This window comes from Artemia franciscana, chromosome 18 (genome assembly GCF_032884065.1).
Source record: "Artemia franciscana chromosome 18, ASM3288406v1, whole genome shotgun sequence".
In the NCBI taxonomy this organism is placed as follows: domain Eukaryota; kingdom Metazoa; phylum Arthropoda; class Branchiopoda; order Anostraca; family Artemiidae; genus Artemia; species Artemia franciscana.
This window is the reverse complement of record NC_088880.1, coordinates 10,843,117-10,863,548: the sequence shown is the minus strand read 5'-3', so window position 1 is coordinate 10,863,548 and position 20,432 is coordinate 10,843,117. Positions and strand designations below refer to the sequence as shown.

At 34.0% G+C, this 20,432-nt stretch overlaps 1 long non-coding RNA gene across 1 annotated transcript; it reads left to right on the top strand.

Moving 5' to 3' along the window:
• The first annotated feature begins 1,491 nt into the window (after window positions 1-1,491).
• LOC136038598 (uncharacterized) lies at window positions 1,492-8,764 on the top strand. Its single transcript, XR_010620255.1, has 2 exons — window positions 1,492-1,621; window positions 8,560-8,764. It is a non-coding gene; the product is annotated as an uncharacterized LOC136038598 (long non-coding RNA).
• Window positions 8,765-20,432: the final 11,668 nt, after the last annotated feature.

The following is a 20,432-nucleotide window of genomic DNA, read 5'->3' as shown; positions in this document are numbered from 1 at the left end:
TGGTACTACTACAGCTACTACTGCTACTACTACTATTGCTACTATTATTGCCACTTCTGCTAATTGTATCACTGTTACTACTGCTAGTCATACTACTACTGCTATTACTACTGCTACTACTATTAATACTACTACCACTAGTACTACTACTACTAGTACTGCTATTACTAATACTGCGACTATTTAAGACTGTAACTGCAACTATTTGCGATTGTGACTGCTTCTAACTGCGACTAAACGTGGATTTAATTGTGACTACTTGCAACTGCAAGTACTTGCACCTGCAACTTTGACTACAAGTGACTGTAGTTGTGACTACTTACGAGCGCGACTGTGATTGCGACTACTTACGACTGCTGCTAGGATTAATTTTGACTGTGACTACTTCCGACCGCAACGCTGAATAAATATGTTAAAAAAGACCAGTTTACTGACTAGAGATATATTCAAAATTTGACATGGAGCTAGCTGATGCAATAAAATAAGCTACCAGTTCATCATCTCACCCAATCCAGGGCGTTATAGCTAAAATGTGAAATATTTAATGGTAACAGAAGTAAAAATACAGGAATTTTATTTGAAAAACTGAAAATTCCTGATGGGCAAGTATTTTGTTGCCAATTTGCATATTTAGCATAAATTGGTAATTTAGATAACACCTTTGCACGCTTTTATTTTGAAATTTGTCGAGTATGTGCCCATCGCTTTCTTTTTTGACATTAAAGGTGATTTATTTCACTGAAGTAGTTTACACAAAGCTAAAAGCTGTTTTTGGAGAGAGATTTACCTTTATATTGACCCTAATGTTAGCAATGACATATTCTAAACATTTCACATTTTTGACTTGTATTGTTTTTCAGCTTTTGGGGAGAATTCATAAGCCAAATAATTATTGAGTAATTTTGATCATTAAATAGCCATAGGGCAGTTATGTCTTTCAAGCTATTTTTATTCTCAGATTAAAGATCTATTATTAACTAGAGTAAGAAAATCTTTAGAATTAAGTCGAGAATTGAGATATCCAAAATGATTTAGATTTTCTATCAACAGAACATACTTTGTTGATATTAAATGCACATGTTTATTTGAACTTTGCCTATGTACCTAGGCATAGTGGCAGTAATTTCTAGTCTACCAACAAAGAAGAAAAGCCTAGAGATTGCCTAATATACTGTATAGGAGTTAATGTAATTTTAAATACATAATATTAAGGGTGCCCATTGGGGATGGGGGGCATTGCTCCCGGTTCATATCTTAAAAACACTTTATTTGTATATTCTCTATAAATACGAAATAAGTCAAATTGTCCACCCCAGTAGATGTTGAAAAATACATTTTCGTACCTTTTCTTTATAAAAAAAAATAAGTAAAATACTTACCTCTGCTCCCTATAATTTCATGAATTGGTGCCCTTTAGATTGATGCAGCAATATCTGCGTTATTTTAAGCTATTTGGTTCATCGGTTTATCTGTCCTCTAGTTAAATTCAATATAGACAGCAGCAGCGTAGTTTGCCTCATATTCATTAACAAATGTTCTAAACTAGCAACACTGTCCATTTCCCATTTGCTAGTAAATCAGACAGCACATTTCTAGGCAACTAGCTTAGAATTTCTTCTGAGTAAGTCTTTTCGCACTTTTTACCTACTTTCTCTTTATGATTAGCCTATTAAGGAGACTTCCGCCTTTTCTCTGTTCCTGCTAGCTCTTCTAATCGAGATATGATATTAATGTTTAAGAGTAGGCCATGTGTTGTCGAAGCATATCCATTTATGATTAACATTTAGCCTAGGTAAAATTGCAGAATAGCAACCCTCGGGACGAGTCATCCTGGGAAAAAAGGCTAGAAATATAATTACATTGTTTTGAAAATCTACTTTATTGTTTTGTTAGCCTTTAATTCATCCCCAGCCCTCCCCCCTGATGGTCCCAGATATAGATTTAGGATATGAAGGCATTTAAACTTTAACATAATGAAATTCTTACTCAACAATAACCTAATCAACATTCAAGTGAATTTTTTAGTTTATTGCAATTAATGAATTTACTAAGCTTTCATTTTTGTAAATTTCAACATAATTTAGCTGTGATAAAACTAAGTGTAGGCTTTCACCTGATATCCTTTCTATCCTATGCTTTTATAATTATAGTACTGGGAGCACAGGCATCCCTGGTACATGGCAGACTTGTAGCCTATATATTTGATTCTTATAGCCTGTTACAAATTAACCTAGTCACTGCAACATTCTTTAGTTAAGTCATGAGGTGCTAAATCAGCAATTTCAATTGTAAGAAGAAACTTACATGAATTCCATTTCTCCTTCCTGTTAAAACACTCAATATTCCTCCACTTACAGGATTTTTATTCTCACTGTTGCTTTTCATCTAACTGCATATTTTGTTGTCCATTATTTTCATTTAATATTTGTTGTGGTGCCTGTTGTGACATGTCTTCTAGCTGTAGACCTTGTTTGTGCTTTGTTTTCATGCATCATTACTTCAGGGATTTTCCAATTCTTTACCTCTTACATCTATTTCCTATCTTTTCTCTAATCATTTCATTGTGCTTTAACTGCTTTGAATTTAAGAAATTCTGACATGAAAAATTCAAATTGAATTCTTCATTCTGGTATAGCCTATGCCTAGTGAAGTAGGCCTATATATAGAGAAGGAAATATATTAAGAAAACAATTCTTAGTTCATAATATGCAGTATAATTGTAACTAACACATCTTATTTATTTTATTAAAAAACAAAACAGTAATCTATAGGCTCCTATTTTTTACAAATTAACAGTAAACCAAACAATGAGCAACAATACTCAAAAGTAGATATACAAGAACTGAACCCTGGGTATCCAGTGGTACCACAATTAAATTATAAATACCTAAAAACAAATTACTTATAAATACCTAGAAACATTACCAAAAAGCAAATTCACCATAAATGCACAAACAGACAAATCAATTAAATCCTGTTAAGGGGCACTGAGTTAAACAAATCATATAAATGCTATAAATATTATGGCTCCAACCAAAGCTGTAATATTATTTCTGGAAACAACCCAGTTCTTAAACCTTCATTGCTAGATCAGATTTAAGGTAACAACATGGTCAGGTAACATGTTCTAACTAAGTTTAATTTGTCACTCTTGAATTGCAAAGATAGTAAGCTTAAACATCTTAGTGTATGCTCATAAGCTAAGTAATTAAAATAAGGAAAAAATTTGATGCACATTTATCTTGCATGCTTGTGTTCATCTTACATGCAGCTCACTATACTTCACCCCCCCCCCCCAATATCCTAATATATTGCCCAATTTACTTATTTCCAATCTATTTTCCCAATGCATCTCCCTTGCTTCAACCTGTGTACCTTAAATTAAATCAACTGTGACAGAACTAAAACTGGAAAACAGGTGACAGGTGGTAGAATGCATTAGAATTTATGGTATAGGGTATATGTATGAGGGTTGGGGGTAAAGTGTAGCTGGTTTGCATGCAAGATATGTTAGGTACAATTATTCTGCATATTATGAAACAAGAATTCCTTTAACATTTTGCCTTCTGTATTGGTATACCTTCTTTCCTTTTATCCTTGATAGATGCCAAATTAATTTCATTTCAAGGCAGTTAAAGAAATTCAGGTAGGCCTATGAATTCACTTTGTCCTTCCAGTGCATCTTTGCAAATGCTAAAAAAAAAAACACTTTATTCTAGGGTGAAAAATAAACAGTGTCAATTGCATATTAAAGTGCATATTAATTAAGATTAATCAATTCTGGTATGAAGTAAGTTGTCTCTTCCTGTTTATCTTTCATAAATTTAAATACAATAAATTACTGTATTCCTTTCTTCCAATTGTACTTTTACTTTATCTTCTAGTAGCAGATTTTGTTGTGCAATGTTTTCCTTCACAATTCAATGTGATATTTGCTGCTCCTTGTTCCATGCCATTTTCTTAGCTTCAGAGTCATTTGTCATCTTGTGTAATTTTGTATCTGTCATTGATTCTTAAAACTAGACCACTCTTGAGGGGAAAATGGTTTAATTTATGCTCTTGAAATGTATATTAATATGATGCTGCTTGCATTATTTTTTCCAATAAACAAGGCTCTAAAAAATTTCACAAACTTTACATATCTAATTTTTTTCAGGCCAGAAAATCCCAGGGCCCCAATTGTCAAGAAATATAGAGCTACTTTCAATAAAAAATATCAGTAAATTACTATAAGTAATAAATTACCCATTAAGAACAAGAAAAGTTGTATCTAAAAAAACACTCAGTTTGTTCAAAAACAAACTCTGGTTTGCCTTTGGAGGCTGTTGAGGCAAAGAGTGTTCAAATTTTTAAGAGTGCATTAGTAAATATGCCTTTTTATTTAGACGCTTTTGTTGTGTAGTGTTGTGTTATTTGAAGTTTTTGCTGTTTAGTTTGTTGTTGCCAATTTACTTTAGATTAGTATTATGATTCTGTGTTTTTGCAACAAGCATTGATGTTTACCGCTATTTGTAATAATAAATAAATAAAATAAACCCATCACTATAAGTGAAATCCCAACTTTCCTCCCAAAAATGTCCTACATACATGATAACTAGTCTCCAAAGATGCTTGTGTATTATATGACAAACAATCAAAGTTCACACTGTATAAAATTCAAGTATAAACTGATTTCTTTGTTAATTTTCCTCAGCTGAGGATTAGATAAGGACAAGTGATAGAATAGACAGGAAATATATAATTTGGGCTTCATATTTGCACATTGGGGGTGGTTGGGGGTAAAGTATTTGGACAGTTTAAGTTAGAAAACAATTCTTACTTCATAATATGCAGAATAATTGGGCCTAACACATTTTACATGCAGATCTGCTGGGCTTTACCCCCAACCGCTAATGTGCAAATATATAGCCCGAATTTGCTTCTATAGCACTATATTTTCATCACATTTTGTGATATTTTGTTTGGATTGAGTGTCAAAAAACAAGTTCTAATTAAATGAAGCACTTCAGTGTTTGCTGTATAACACACAAGTACCTAAGGCAAATAATAATCACTATTTCTGAATGAGTTGCAAATGGTAATTTTCTCTTACTAGATAGTTTTTTTTTTAGAAGTATGCTTTTAAACTGGTTAGTCAACTGTGGGCTGTTTTACCTTTTGAGGCCCCATTAAGGGCTCAACATATAATTACCCTTAGAGATTTTTTTGAAATATGAAAGAGCATAACAAAGGCATAAGGATAAATTTTGATAAACTTTCCAATTAACTCAATTATGAGATTAAGAAATAAAAATACATTTTGGATCAGAATTTCATCCTGAATCTAATATAACATATGTGTTGGAAATGAACTTCAACCCCCCCCTCCCTCCTAAAGTATGCAGTAAATTTTCCTTAGGCCATTTCAAATTGATTTTTACAATTTGTCAAAATAATGGAAACTTCAACATTTGATTGGTGACACAATACATATACAAATTATCCTGTTGATTAAAACTTAACTTAATGTTATTTTTTATTTTCTTAAGAAAATACCTATTTCCTTGAAGTAAATGTCTTTGCAATGTCTTACCATAAAAGCTTTGTAGTCCAATCATGTTATATGTGGATTTTACTTAAGTTTGTCAAGTGCTTCTTGGCCGTCCTTTTTCTAAGGCAGTTGCTTGGGGATCGTCAAGGCTCTGGATCGTCTGGGTTTAGTCACCCATCTCAACTACTTTCTAAAATTCACAGAAGCTCATACTCTAAAATTTTGTTTATTAGCATGTTTTCATATGGAAAGTAAAACCACTAAACTGATACCATTATTTAGGTAATGGGTCTATTTGTTGAAGTTTTACTTATACAGCTGGGTGTTCTGTTGTTTTCTTAGAGCTGAGTCTATCATTTTTAGTTTACACCAATGGCTAGTCCACTAGACCAGTCACACTTTAGCTGAAGCAGGCTGAGCTCTTATAGTATCCTCAGGTGTTATCAATAAAACTCTTTGTGATAATGAACTTTAACTAAGGAGCAATCTGGCTCATAGTAACTGAAACTCAAAAAATAGAATTTTGATACTCATAGATAGTCAAAAGAATTAAATTTTTATGCTGACTTCAAATATAAAAGTTTCATCAAGGTTAGTTGTACTCATCAAAAGTTACAAGTCTCAGAGTGTTTGCCTTATTTTCGAAAAAGGGGAAACATCCCCTATACGTCATAGAATCCCAATGAAAATCACACTATCAGATTCAGTGTATCAGAGAATATTACTGGAGAAGTTTCAAGCTCCCATCTGCAAAAATGTGGAATTTTGAATTTTTTTCCAGTAGAAACATCACAGATGCATGTTTATTTATTTATTTTTGTTTTGTTTACAACTGAGTAGTCCTAGAATATCACAAGGGCTCTTTTGAAGGAAAATAAAAGTTCTAGTGCCTTTTTAAGTAACAAAAAAATTGGAGGACAACTAGGCCCTCTCTCGCTGTCATTATTTCCCAGTCACCCAATCAAAAGTTTGAGATAGCCATCTATTCAGCATAGTCAAAAAATATAAAAATGTCGTTGAGGATGACTTAATCCCCCACACCCTGGATGATGGGCTGCAAGTTGTGAACTTTGCCCAAGGATTTACATGTAGCATTCGTTATTGGGAAGCACATTTTCAGGACTGACAGAATGTCAGGGAGACATTTTCAGGAGGGATTTTTTCTAGTAGGGGGGCGGGTCAAGCGGAAAAGGTTACATGGGATGATCTTTCTATGGAAGACTTCATGGGGGAAGGGAATTTTCCATCTTTATTTAAAAAAGGATCATAAATTAAATAAAAAACTAGTTTTTTTTATTTAATTGAGAAAGGAGTAAGGCAAGGTGCCATATCTATTAACAAATGAGCTAACGTCATTTTTATTCAATCCTTATAAGGGGGTTAATGCCAGATTTGCCTCACTCAATCTTACTGTCTGTCTTGTTTTTTCTACAATTAGCCATGTCTTGATGCCCACAACTAAGTCAACTTTTTATTTCAATAATTATATCCTTGAAGTTCAATATAAGTCTTGGAAGTCTTAAATTCGTTCTGGCCTCAATGTCTCCTCAGTTGCCAAGTGTCATCAGCACAAGTCTTATACTGATGACATTTTTAACCTCTACCAAGCTTCAGACAAAATTTCTGAATAATTCCAAAAACAGCAGACAGAATTCTTTAAATCTGGTCTTGAATTCAATGCTGAAAAATTCAAAATAGTCCTTTTTAACTGGAAAAACCTTCTTGATAAAATTGCACTTGGAAATTCAGAGATCTGACCAAATCGTTCATCTTGACATTGCCATTAGAAATACAATTTCTCATACTGCATATCAACTTTGTATGCTTCTATATTCCCTGCTAAGCTTCATTTTAATTGTGGTTGTCTGTCAATCTTGTACACCAGTCCCTGTGCTTTTTTGTGTTAATTGAACTGTTTCTTTATCCTGGAAGGTATAGTGCTACATCATTTTTGTTGTATGATGATGAGTTTCCAATAAATAATAATAAATCTGTATTAAGGGCTCTCGTGATACTAATAATCACAGTGTAGAAGAAATTCGGCATATGAAGATACTTCTTCATCTCGAATTCAATCCTTTATAGTCCTAGGAGTAAATAGAATGAGGCTACTATATCTACAAACCTACTGTATACCCTCATTGCAAATGGCCTTGAAACAGTTGGTATCTTTTAAGGGTCCTGTCTCTGCTTTCAAGTGTTGATTGTGTGAATCCTAGCTTAGGACTGAAAATGGTTTTGCTAGCTTTCGAACTGTTGCAGTTGAACTGTTTCTACTTGTCACTTGTTAGGTCCTTGATGATTGCCCTTAGGGAGCTTTTCTTCCAAGGTAAATCCTTTCAGTTCTTTAGTATCTACATGAATACCCTCATCCTTCAGTGACTGCACAACTGTGAAGAAAGAAAACCAGATGTAATATAGCTTGTAGTTCTGATGCTCAGCAAGCCTTGCCACAACACAGAAAGCATTCCTGAATTAATGTGACTGCTATGCTTGTCATGCAAGCTTCTTTTTTGGTTCTTAAATAAAACAGTTGTTGTTAAATGCTTGACAATTTCTTTTGCTACTTAAACATTAGAATGATATGAAGATAGGCCTTTGGGATTATTGCTTTTTTGAATCCTCTTTTTGGGGGGGGAGGAGTCATCACTTGGCTTTTTTTGTATACTTGTCAAATTTTGAATATAAGATAACCCTTCTAAGATTAGGGATTATCACTACTTTGGAACTTCTCCTGGGGGGAGGGGGCTAATAGTTTCATAATTTCAAGTTTTAGCACTAGTTATGTTTGTTTTCCAGACAAAAAACTATATTTTTGGGTTTTGTTAGTTTAGACAAGTTTAAAAGTTGACTTAGATCAATGTAACAATATGGTCTACTATTAATTGCTGGTAAAGCGTCTTCATGTGATGTTCTTTTTTACTGCCATACTAAGCTATTTGAACACTGACCTCTTCCATTTTGGACACCATGATATTTGCTATTTGTGTAATTTTTGTCTTTTTTGTCATATACTATTTCTTTTTCAGATAAACATGAGAGCAAAGTGGAGGAAGAAGCGTATGAGGAGGCTTAAGAGAAAGCGCAGGAAGATGAGGGCAAGGTCGAAGTAGACCTGAAAACCTTATATCTGAGGACTGATGATCAGATGTCATATCTCAGTAATGTTTGATAAACATATGACAGTTCATTTTTTATCAATAATTTAACATTAAATCTTGGTCCTGACACTTAGCTTTTTTGTTATATTTGTTAAACTAATACCCAGATGAGTTGGATAAAAAATATGAGGGGTTTCAGGTTTTTGTCAGAAGTTTGTGTAAAAAATCCTGTGAAAGGGTGATATGTCATGCCCACCTATATTAGTTGTTAGCTTCCAAATTGCTACAAAATTCTTGATTTTATAAAAGGTGAAACTGTGTAATCTTCAGTATTATTAGAAATCATGATACTCTAGAGTTCAACCTTGAATTACAGGAATATATTTCAGATGGTAACCCCCTTTTTGAAGCTTCTTACTTTCAACTATTCATTTTAGCCTCAATCCACTACCTGATATCATACTGGCCAAGTTGAAAACCTTTATAGCCCTTAATATGGCCCACGAATAGCTTTCAATGTTATCAATAGGAATAAAACAAATTCTTAGCAGTAGTACTCCTGGGTTTAAATAAGGAATATACTAAATTTTTTCTTCAATTATTTTCTCTGGCTTTCAGATGCTAAAAAAAATATGTATACTACAAACAGCCAGTAGCAGAATTCAACACTCATAAAAGCCGTCAACACTTTAGCAGCACAACTTGTGTTTTGACAGCTTTTCTTTGAGCAAAAAGTATTTTTATATGTAAAAATGGTATTTTCAGATGAAATCAAATTTGAAATTGCCAAGTAGCATTGCTACTTTGCTACCCCACTTTGCATATGGCAGCAAATAGCATATAATGAATAGCTCTCACTTCTGCTAGATCTTGCATCATTACTAGTGTTTTAACTTATTGCTTCTTACAACTAAATAATGTCAGTCAAAGTGTTTAATTTAAAATTTTTATGCCTAATAGCCAATAGGGTTGTGTACAGGAATTAGATGATATTCTTGTTTAATTTCATTGTACACTGAACAAATCAGAATGAGCTTCAATTTTTCGAAATTAATCATTATAAGGTGTAATACCCCAGCGAATTGAATAGCCAAAAAATTGGGCCTAAAGCATGCTTATTCTTATTAGCCAGTTGTGGCAGGAGGATAGGTTGAACCTATCTCTTGGAACTTATGCAAAATTCCGATTAGACATAAAATTGGAAGCATAGTTCATACTTTTAAGGAAATTATTCTCGTCTTCAGGCATGTTTAAAGGCAGAACAAAACTACAACATCATTCACACTTTGCAAAAGACCATGTACCTTGGTATAAGTATACCAAGTATACAAAAAACATAAATTGGTATAAGGAAACAGTATAGGTTTTAGGATCCATTGGTTTTCTGCTCCTGAAACATTGAAAAGGTAAAGGGTGTGGCAGTAGACCCTTGATATCCGGATCGACTTTGCTGATTTCCATCTCAAGGCCCTTCAGCCAGGAACTGCAATGTGGGGGGACGAGGGCCAGCCATCCTGTGCTTTTGCACACCCTTCCTGTTTACCTTACCCAAATTCCTGCAGGTACCCATTTAGAGCTGGGTCAACTCTGGCTGAACTTACAGTCACGCCACTGACCTTTATCTCAAACCAAATAATTGGGTACGCTAGGATTCGAACCCTCGCCCTCTCGGACAAAGGATTCCAAAAAACAAAGGATACATTATAGTTACACTTACCAATTAAATCAAAATTTCGCTCGATCTGGAGCACCAATTATGTACCATGTTCCTAACTTCTCGAGTTAAAATTAGAAGAGACAGAAGCTTTGAATATTAATTTTCCTTTCTATAAGATGAACTGAAGTAAAAATTACAGTTGATACAAGTTTGTTTTGAGTTAGGCTTCCATTCTAACCAAAGTATATTAGTGAGAAATGGTGAGTAATAGAGGGATGCCCTGATAAATTATGTAAATTCCTATTGCAATTAATTTAATGGCAGTGTGGATCCAAAAACTGGACCAAGGCTCAGACATGTGTACTCTAAGTTGGAAAAAATTTGTTGTACATATCGGTACATTGGAATGAAACTATCCTACCTCCAACTGATACTCCGATTGAAACTAACCTTCCTCCAAATTCGTTTCCTATTTGGCTTTTGTCCCTCTGATTCCATATAGTACGTTCTATCCTATACTATTACTGCTATTTCTAACAACCCTATACAACATCAAACCGCTTGAGGTCAACATAGTTACGCACGCTCTTCCCAGTCTATTTGAGGCCTCCCTCTTTGCACCCTCCCAAGATGTTCCAGTTTTTCTCATACAAGCATATGTATTATTCTGAGGCTGGAGTTAAATTTATCATTATCTGAATATTGATTTAAATCATCTAAAATACGTCTAATCGAAAGTTTGAAAATACAAGCCTAAATTTCTTTTTGCAGCCTTAGATACCACCCTCCCTCTTCATAAAAGGATACGCTGGCCAGTACCCTAATAATCGTAATGAAACTATAAGGTAATCGACATCCATTTGTCTTGTTGGATAACTTTGGTCTTTGAGAGATGTGTGCTACATAAATACCCTTTCAAACTTCTCTGAATTTTTGCTTGATAGCATCTCGACCTTATTTGGGCCAAAGTAACTATTAGTAAACCGAATTTAGAGAAATCTCTCGATACACGGGACAAATGCTAGGAATAGGAACTTGGCTGTAGTATGGTCTCTTGTTACTTACAAGGTTCTAGGTCAGGGCTTCTTGAACTTTTTATATTTACTACCCAGTTTATGATTCCTAGTTTCTTAATAACCCCATATGAATGCAAAAAAAAAGAATAAATATTTGATTATTGATTTGTTAGGTAATAATATACATGTATATATGAGAATATATATTACTAGTATCTGTTTAGAAGCATAGGCTACATAAATCCAAAATTAAAAGTTGCAGAAAAAGTCACGAAATTGTTTTACTATAGTTACAAAATTATACCCCCTATTTTTCATCATTTTTTTTTGAAGTAACATAAAGGGGATTCTGTGAAAGTCTTAGTTCACTCATATATATTTGAACGCAGGTGCTGAGTGGTAAGTATTAAATTAAAAGTAAGGGAAAAAATTAATGAGATGAATGTGCCTATTTTCTTTTATTGAATAACGATGTTTGATGCTGCTGGACGCAAGACCTCTTGAACATATTTTTTAGCGATGAACAATACTGAGATTTATTATGTATTAAATCCAAGAAAGTGAACTAACACAAATATGTAGCGTCTAATGACAGAAAAACATTTAACGCCATATCAGCCGCTTATGGGCAGTTCAAGTTCTAATCCAGAATTCAGTTGAGTGCTGTTTTGGAAACTCTAGTTTTAAGTTTGAGTCCCTCTAAAGCTCAGCAGATTCCTCCTGAGCTTCAAGTGGCAGGTGATAAGTCTCACCAATCTAAAACAGTCTTAAAACAGTGATTAGTCTCAGCCAATCTAAAACAGCTGTAGAATCAAAGCTACCTTTCTAAAATCAATATTTAATATAAAATATGTACAGAACTGTGTTTCTAGCCCTTTTAAGTGATCTACAATAATTTTTGCAATCAACGGTTTTAAAATGATTATTCACGGTTTTAAAATTGTCGACACTGGAAAACATTTTGAACGATTTTTTTCTACCATACTGTACCAAATGATGATGTTTTCTTTTATAAAACTCAATATTATCATTCGGAGTAAATACTTCGCAGTTGTTGGAGAGACAGCTTGAGATTATTTGATTTTCAAAGATATCTGACAAATAACATAACTTGGATAGTCATAAGTCATTTTGAAACATTTTCGTTTAGTTAAAAATATTTCAATTCCGTCCTTTAATAACAATAATAGTCTTAAGCTTCAATCTCTTCACAACCATTTATTTTTGCATGTAATAATAAAGTTGTGCAGTTGGAATCCTTATCCTTAGAAATATTTGAAAATAAACGGCTGTTAAGGGCATGGTTCTTACTAAAATTTATAACTTCTTAACAGCATGCTGAAGCAAATCTTTTAATTCTCGTAAGTTTTTTTTATCCACGGCCTCTTAGAGAATAAGGCAGTGACTTAAAGTTATATGATCATAATGATCAGCTTGAAACAATGATTATAAACCAATACTTTTGCCCGCTCTCACACCATCTGTACATATTCAACAGGAATTTTTTCTTTCCAAATCTTCAGTGCTAAAATCTGTCAACTTTACAACATAATTATGTCTTTCTTTGTAGTATGGTCTTTCATAGGGCGAAAAAATGACAATTCTTCCTGCACGAATATTTATAAATGTACCTGACATGTACTAACAACTGAGCCAATTTAGTAATATCTGTTGTTTCGTTCAACTGAATTGAAAATTTTAGGCTTTCTTTGATTCTTGTAACAAGTTGCACTAGTTGGTCCTTGTTAATATCTGAAATTCTATTCGAGGCAGTCTTATTCGACATAATTTTTTTTTGAATATTATTGGTATATTTACTTTCATCTAGTATTTCTATCATTTTTCTACAAATAGTAGCCGGCAATACAAGATCTTTTCCAGTGATCATCAGCATTTTATTTTTAGTATTACAGCATGAAACTTCATATGATGTCAGTAAATATTTTTCATTAATTTGTACGGTCTTTCAAAAGATTGCTTCGGTTTGTTGACATAAAAACTTTATATTGTCATCAGTTAAAGGTAATCAGTTATCACCTGGGTAAATTTGCTGCAGTTTTTCAGGCTGAAATGTAAGGAATAAAACGGGTAGCTGGAATACTGTTGGAAATGGAAAGTACAGGAAAAGATATATGAATCTTAACTGGCAGTCAAGCATGTTTAAAGGCTCTTCAGAATGTAAAGAGCAAGCAAAATAGGGAATTGGAATGCTATGAAGCCCTTAACAGCTTGTCATTCAAAGGAAACCAAATTTCCTTGATGTGGGTCCCAGGGCACTCCGGAATAAAGGGTAATGAGACCCTTTGCTTGGCCAGCCTTTGCATATGAAGCAGCAAAGGCTGGGATATCACTGGAATACTATGGTCCAGAAACGTTCATCACAATTTCTCGATATTGGTGGAAGATAACAGTTAAGGGTTGGAGCAGTGAGAGAGGAACGACATTGGCATAGGAAGATGGGGTGTAAGGAAGATAAGAAATCACTCCCAAAGTTCAACCCCCCCCCCCTACTAAACATTTTCTACGACTGAGAAGGTCCGAGACAAGAATGTTTACCGAAGCTATAACAGGAATTGGAAATTTTGTGAAACATCTCTCCCGAATAGGGAGGCGTGAACCCCCTCCCTATTTCAAAAATGCGAGATGACCACTGTGGAAACGAAGACATTTGATGGAAGAATGTCCAGCTAAGATTTGACGCCGGCTTGAGATATTTCATGATGTTATTCTTAAGCTGGAGGACATAGTAGGGGAAGTAGAAGTCCGACAGCTGGCAAGATATAGGGTAATGGTGGGGAGGCCAAACCCATCATAGAGCTATAAAACATATCATAAATAGAGCTTAGTTTTTGGGGCATAGAGCCAATGGATCTTGAAGGCCCGAATCTCGACGCACTGGTAGAGGATCGACCACTCCTGATAATAATACTAAAGATTAATACGGTCTTTCAAAATACTATTTTGGCTTATTGACATAAAAACATGCCTTGATTTAAGATGCATTAGTTTTTTGAAGGTTTCACACTCACTGGAGCCTATTGTTTATTACTGATCGAACAAATTGGCTGTTAATTACCGTTACAATTTTGAAATATAAAGTAAAATTGTAGATATCAGTTATCACATTTTCTTTTTCGTACATTAGGTGCTTTTTTTCAATACTTTGTCCTGTCTGAGCAGAGTTTGTATCATTTTCATGCCAAAAAAGTCAGGCTCCATTAAAAGTAGACAAGATTTAAGCCAATGGATAAATTACAAAAAACTTATCATCATTCACCATCAAAATAAGCCAATCTGGGGAAAAATAAGCCAATGTGGGAACACTACGAGGAGAGTTATACTACACTAGTTCCCATTACAGTCAGTATTATTGAATCATTGTCTTGCTGAACCCGTTTGCACGCATTCTAACCTTTTTTGTGTGCAGGTTTTGTGAGAGTAACTGTTAAAATACACACCTAGATGTTATAAAACCATGTATTCAAATATACAACATTGAAGTTTTTCACGATCTCAGAATTTTCCCACGCGAGTTCAGTTGGGGTCATGACCCAAAGTTTAAGAAGGCCTGCTCTATATTGTTGAACTTTCTTCCAAATAAGCCCTCCTTTTGTAGTCTATGACTTGGATACGATCACCCCTGAAAAACCCCCCTCTAAAATCCGAAATATCAAGGATTATTTTAATGTTTTCATTTTAGCGAATTTCAAGTAAGATTTTTTCGAACAAACTTTTTTAAATAGATGCCCCATCTCACCTTCTTTGAAGGTAAGTAGAGTATGGGTAACTTATAAGTTACTTATATGCTTGGCTCGTGAAAGTAATCTTGTGTTGTACGCCGGAGATATTGGCGATATTTACAGCAAGTATATTCCAGGCTTAGTCCAAAAATACTCAAAATGAATAGAGACCAGAGGTTAAATTCTACTCCCTCTCCCTCCTTTTATTGCTATCAATATGCTCAGCGAAGATTAGAGATTCTTGGCGTAAACGTCCTCATTTCATTCAAACATCTTCATTTTTTCGTCTATTTTCTTCATTTTTCTTTTTCGTTTTTTTTTTATCCTCATTGTTTATTTCGAGTGTTACCCGTCCTAATCGTTCATCGTTTAATAAAATAGGATGACCTATCCAGCAAATGTTAAACTCAGGCTGAGAAACATGGACTCAACCTGCATGAATTCCGACCCAGAATATTGAACCCTACTAAACATTAGCCTGGCAAAGTGGAATTCAACTCAATAAAATGAGTCATTAGAATAATTGTGTATTTACCGTTTAATGTGTATTGATGGCATATACTTGTCGGTGTTTCTTTTCAGTACTTCTTCTTTAACTGAATTTTCTTTGCTCTGTATACGCCACCATAGCGTCTAAAACTATGAAGAAAATTAAATAATTTTCCATAATTCCAAATGGTTCGGTCATCTCAAAATCAATATCATTTGATTTTTGAATTAAAATCAAGTTGCCATGATTCCATTACTAATTGGAGAAAAAGCCAAGACAGATAGTCTGAGTGAGAGACACAGCTGGCATAAGCCTTTCAGGAATGTATAAAAATTATGGCATTTTCACTTGTTGATAGAGAGTCTATCATCCATCCATGCATCTTTGGGTAGAACTAAGGTAGACAGTCATAGAACTTTAGGAATGATCGAAATTTTTCGGCAATTTATCAAAATCAAAAGAATAATCATAGTCATGACCGAAGTCAGACTAAATGCTACATTAAAAGTAAAAACAAACGGGTCAAGAACGCTTAAATTAGAGGGAGCAAAAGAATTGATATAACGTATTGTTTTGTATTTGGATGGCACCAGTTTTTTTATACTGACTTCACGGTTCCGTCGCAAGTAATGATATACAGCTAGTCCTGGTAATTGCTGAAGACAATTTGATAATTTTTCGATAGATAACTCGCTTTTGTGGTGCTAGGTGTAATTAAAATGTGTTGGAATTCCTCAAGGGCTTTGAACTTTGAATATCATCTTAAAGAGTCCAAATAGCCACACTTCAAGCAGAGTAGATGGCAGTAATATCAAACGTAACGAATTTAGCTAGCATAATTGCGCTTTCTCGTACATTAATGTCACATTTAGCCACAAATGGAAATTGGGTCATATCATTTTTTAATACTTACACTATCGAAGCAGAAAAACCAGCATAAAATCATAGGTAACGCTCTAGCATTGTATGTTGCAAAGAGCCACAAGTCCCCAGGGTATTACTTATTTATTTATTTTTTTCTCAGAGCCACTTCATACCGAAAGTATGGTCATAAAACCTTTGGAGGTGGCTCAGTTGATTAAAAATTCAGCACGAAGATTATAAAAGATCATACTAGAGTTGAGGTCGTAACAATTTGGATGAGACTCAATTGGAAATTCAAAGTGCTAGTGCTCATTTTAAGAGTAAAAAGTGATTGCAGAGCAACCAGCCCCTTTCCCATGCTTTGTTTTGCTACCCGATCCTCATAGCCTCCAAAGACATCAGATTAAAATTTTGAGACGGCCATTCTGTAAAATAGTCGAAAGATCCAATAAATATTCTTCGGGGATAATGTGGCCCCCACAGGCCACGGGACAAAGGCCATAAATAACGCAAATTGTCAATTGTATAGCTATATACAATTCAAATAAAATACAAATCAAATAATAAGGCATCAGTTGGTCCTTATTATGTTAAGAGTCTCATGGAATGTTGAAGGGGATGTTAAACTAAATCTAGAGACACTATGTGCATCCAGGTTGTTAAAAGAACCTATCTTCAATACTCGAGGAAGGGCTAAGAGCACTTCATTGAAACTTTCAGGGAATGCTGAGGGGCATTATGATTTAAATAAAAAAACGCCAATTACATCCAGGTTGTCAAAAGGCTGTATCTGCCATGTCTCTGAAACAGGCGAGAAAATCAAGTTGAAACGGTTTTCTTTAAACGACTCTTAGGTTTCCCAACTGCCTTTGCTTACAACTTTGCTATAGTAGCTTCTCTTTTTTTGTCCCAAAATGTTTTCTAAAAAAATAATTTTTGAGAAAACACTTTTGAGGGAAAAAGATTCTTTAGATCGGCATTACATATTAATTTCATGTAATGCTTTAGTAATAAAATAGGGAGCTCGAAACGCAACAAAAAACATCTTACATTTTGTGTAACAATACAACAGTGAAGTGTTGTTGTTGTTGTTGTTTGGGGTTTGAAGCGTTCGACCAATAGGTCATATGCGTTCGTATCACTCAGTTGTTCTGTGCCTTCTATGATCACTAGCTTGCTTGGGTGTCACTTCAGTCAGTATTCACTGACCCAGAACAGTATCGCTTGACTTGCTAATAGAGGGGGGTTATTTGCCTGCAGCAACTGCCTGCGTTGAAAAACGGAAATCAAAATACTGCAACTACACATTGTCAAACAGCAATTAAAATACATGTACAACACAATAATAAAAAGTAATACAATTTTTACACATTATAACCAATAACAATACAACCAAATGTCGATAAAATATATCTAAAATGATAAATAGGGCAATTCTAAAAATCCTATTGAACAGGTAATAACAATAAAAAAAAAAAAAAAAAAAAAAAAAAAAAAAAAAAAAAAAAAAAAAAAATAATAATAATAGGGAATGAACCAAACCAGTAGTCTTAACAAATCTACCTAATAAGTTTGTGCATAGTTTTTTAGCCCAAGGAGGAGACGTGTGATGTCCCGGAACAGAACGCATTATGAATGCACTAAATGCCTTCTCACAGCAATTTCTTAGTACTTCTCTCTCTTTTTCGTATTTTCTACAGTTAAAGATGATGTGGCGTATATCTTCATACACTCCACAAGTGTCACAGTTGGGGGATACAACAGTGAATGACAATTCAAATGACTAAATTTGATCGTTTGTCCAGTGTTGTCAAAACTTATGTTTAAAATGCTTTACTTTATTTTTAGGATTACCTTTACCATCGATTGTTTCTTATTTATATTTTTTAGAGTTTTTTTTTGAAAAATAAATTTTTTATTTATTCTATAATTCTATATATTCTATAATTCTATTTTATTCTATAATTTTTTATAGAAATGGGCAAAAAAGAAAGAAATCCACCAAAATTACTGAAAAGAACTAATGAAATGTAGATTGAAAGTTTAGCATATATCGATATTCATTCCTGAAAGTCTTACAAACTTTGGAGTTATTAATGTGATAAAAGAGAAAACCTAGAACCTTTTTTTTTGAAAAACTTCTTTTGTGAAAAAGTTTTTAAAAATAATTTCTGTTCATTTTTAATTGACATTTTTTTATTGCTTATTGAAAGGTTTATTGATTTTTCTCCTTGAGGTTCAAGATTTGGGCTTGCTCTTTATATTTTGTAATTAAATATTTCTTTTAACCGGCTCCAAAAAAGAAATGACATCAATGAGCTAAGAATTATGATTAGAATTAGTCCCATGTGACACAACGCAAGTGCTACTTGTGGGTCATTTATCTCTGCATCAGCATGCTGTACGATGTCTGCTGAGAATATAATATAGTGAATTTAAATAAAATATTTATATTTTTCTATCAGTTTAGAAATTTGGTGTGCATGCAAAAGCGGTACCAGCCCATTCTATTTTACTACTGTTATCAGTTTTATCATGGAGTACTAGGAGACTGAGCTTTGCTTGTGAAGGGCGTTATAGACATAAAAACTATATTCAGTGTAACCCCCCTCTGGAAATGAATACTCCTAATACCCGGATTTAAGCAAGAAAAACTTTTGCGCGATTTTTATAGAATTTGTTTTTCATTAAACAAAGATACAAAAGGGAAGGTAATTTTCAAACTCTAGGAGTCTATTTTCCCTTCCAAATGGCATCCCTGGTAATTTTTAATTACTTTAAGGTTTCTGCCACACTGATGCCAAAAATTGTTCAGATTTCCTAGATATTCTTCGTTAAACAATGCTCAACGGATAAGTTAATTATTCTAGCTTTAACTTTCCCAAATACTTTCAAATTTTAAATGTGGGGAATATGTCACTGTATAATGTTACAGAGTCTGGGTGTAATGCTTTGACTTATCCTGTATCTTTGCTTAGACAGCTCTGTTGCGCTGCCTATGATTTTTGTTTCAGCTTTATGTGGCCCGCAGATATCAATGCTATTATTAACATAAATTGGTAAACCCATAAACAAATCAATTTAATAAAAAATCCTAATTAATAGTTCAATAAATCGTGTATATTAAAAGTTTAGAACAACAAATTAAATCTTACAGAGTTAAATCCATTCAAAATTACGAGCAAATGAACTATTAGAATAAAGCTTGGTCCAGTTATGAGATTGAGTATCCTGTGCTGGCTTTAGGGGTTGAGGGAAGTGGAGGGAGGTTATACACAGCAGCATAAGTGGTGAATCTGGCTAAAAAAAGCCGAGTGTACACGACATCAACCTTCGCCCACCCAAGAGCTTGTTCACGCTATACTGCTGTCGTCTGCAGCAGCTCACTGTTGACAGTTTTAGTAAAAAGCCAAACACCAGAACTTACATTTATGACTGTTCAATGTCTGTTTACTGTTTACAATGTATTGCATAATGTTTTCAAATTCACCAAGTAGCGTGATTGTTAAATAGTTACTTTTCTTCACTATCGCTTGAATAGCACCTACTTCAACAGCACCCCTTCTTGCCCCCTCCCAATAAAAATGCTGTACCTACGCCCCTAATCGTATTACAAACTTTAATATAGATAAATATTAATCGAATATCTCCTCACCACGCCCCGAAAGTTTCAATTTAATTCCCATAGCCGTTCCTGAAAAATCGTACATACAACCTTTTGACTATCTTCTGACAAATTACTACCTTTTCTCAGAAAGTATTTAGTAAGGATAAAAATAAGCCAAAACAGTTCTCTCACTTCTGTCACGAAACAGATCGCCTCGAGTTCAAAATGAGTTTATAGAACTATTAGGAGACAAAGTTTGTCAAGTAATTAAAGCTCGTATTAAAAGGGCAAATTATGATTTTTGACAGCACCCCAAATGCTTCCCGCAAAGATCGAACTTGTGTGAGATATATGATGATTGAAAACCCAGAAGTCAGAGTGTAGGAATCTTTTCTAGATTTTATTCAAAGGAAAACAAAACCGCGGA